This window comes from Triticum dicoccoides, chromosome 5A, assembly GCF_002162155.2.
Source record: "Triticum dicoccoides isolate Atlit2015 ecotype Zavitan chromosome 5A, WEW_v2.0, whole genome shotgun sequence".
Lineage (NCBI taxonomy): Eukaryota > Viridiplantae > Streptophyta > Magnoliopsida > Poales > Poaceae > Triticum > Triticum dicoccoides.
Genome location: NC_041388.1, coordinates 623,462,643 through 623,464,597, shown reverse-complemented (window position 1 = coordinate 623,464,597; position 1,955 = coordinate 623,462,643). Strand labels below are relative to the sequence as shown.

At 41.2% G+C, this 1,955-nt stretch overlaps 1 long non-coding RNA gene across 1 annotated transcript; it reads right to left on the bottom strand.

Moving 5' to 3' along the window:
- Positions 1–981: 981 nt before the first annotated feature.
- Positions 982–1,507, bottom strand: LOC119303500. The gene is made up of 3 exons (XR_005147929.1): positions 1,438–1,507; positions 1,219–1,313; positions 982–1,049 (listed from the first exon to the last, which is right to left on the bottom strand). It is a non-coding gene; the product is annotated as an uncharacterized LOC119303500 (long non-coding RNA).
- Positions 1,508–1,955: the final 448 nt, after the last annotated feature.

Sequence of the window (1,955 nt, the reverse complement as noted above, 5' to 3'; positions counted from 1 at the left end):
CGGTAGCAGCGTCGTTGTCGTCGCGTTCCTTCTTGAAGGTGTTTCTTGGTATGCGGCGTTTCGTGGTGCTAGGAGCGTGGTGGAACTCTCCGGCGGGCGCAGCGGTGGCGAGTCATCTTCGTTTTTGTTGATCCGCCGTTGTCGACATTTTTTTCCTTTTGTGTTTTCTTTTTTTTTTCTTTTGGGCGTGCCTGTGCTGCTTTCGCCCCAGCACCTATCGTGGGTTGTATCGATGTTGTTGCTTTGTAATACAAAGCGGGGGGAAACCCTTTTTCGGCATAAACAGATATCCATTCAGTTGCTGGGCTCCCCAACCGAACTTTTTTCATAGGTTTTTCATCTTGTTCAGGAGTTCCGACAATTCTTCCACGTTTATGTCCAACCTATAATGATGCATGGCCAAATATAATACACGCAAATTAAACTACCGAGTATAGAAGCATGCTGTGGTTAAAGCAGTACAGACCTCTAGAGCTCCATCGATTCTGATGGGTCTTGAAGCAGGTCTCTCGATCAAATCATCAAAGAGAGAAATAAGTTTTTGGTACTTTGGCTCTTCATCAAATTTCATAGTAGTAACCATCTCAAGAAAATGTTTGAATGGAGTTGGATAGGATCTACACAGCACCTCTGGAGAAGTCTCCATTTTCTTCTTACAAACAAGAAAGCTCTTGTTATCTCCCTGCAATAATAAGCCAATCAACACAAAAGTACATTTAAGAGAGCAAGTAGAAAATAATAATCAAACTCTGTTGACTTGTCGAGCACATTGAAGACTACCTGACAGTCTTGCCATGGCAAGCTTCCTCTTAACAAAAACAAAAGGGTGTATGCTAGTGACTCCAGATCATCCCTCCTACTAGCTGTACGGCCTAAATGGGCATGGACGCTGGCATATCTAATTGTTCCCCTGGGAAACGTGAAAAGGAAAAAAGTCAAATTTGTACCGTAATTATGTACAGAAAAAGTAGTAAGAACAAACCTAAATATGTCTGGCCTCTGGTCATACTGAACATGCTTGCTGAATGATCCTCTTTTCCAGTTGGATGCTGCATAATTTTAGTATCAGAAGAACCATGCGAAAAAGGTTAGTGAGGCATAAAATGCATCAACATTCTATCAAGTAGCCAGTTCCCCTGAGCAAAGGGCATAGTGTTTTGAGAACACCAAGCTGAATATCTTCATATATGGATGAAACTACCTTATGTAATAGCATACCTAAGCCAAAATTTATGAGAAAAAGCTTATTTTCTTGAGCAGATCCAGGCTGACCGAGCAAAAAGTTTTCAGGTTTGACATCACCATGTACAAAGCTGGGAATAATAGCAGGAGCAGCAAGTGTTAACACCACCGGGGAAAAAAAGCAGCAAGTGCTAACATCAGTGAATAAAAACTATGGGAAATGCAACTCAAAAACATCAAATGGCTTTAAATTACCCTTTGGAGTGAATCTTCTGAAAAATTGATATGGCATCAACGGCAATACGAGCAACCATTTGAAATGGCATCCTGTTAGGGGAGTTCATACTTTCAGCAAGTAGTAAGGAGAACAACCAGAGAGCGTGAAAAGATGGATGGTATACCTCTTCTGTTCCAGTGAATCCCGAACATCCCAGAGGTTAGGACCAAGCATATCCATTATCTGAAATTTAGAATGATTGTTCAGTGAAAATAGCATAATGAGTTGAGAGGCACTTCTGAGTGAATTTTTTTCTCTCGGAAAGTTAAACTCACAAGAGTGTGGTAGTCTCCTTGACGACCCATGTAGTGTACCGATGGTATGCCATAACAGCCGTTGAGAGTCCTGCTCACAAAAAGGATAACATGACATCCTCCACAGAAAACTATACAAATGTAAAAAAGGGATGATTGTGTATAATTCTTACTGATATACTTTCCACTCTAATGGGGTGTCATAGCAACCTGCTCTGCTTTTCCGCTGCTCAAATTTAAGT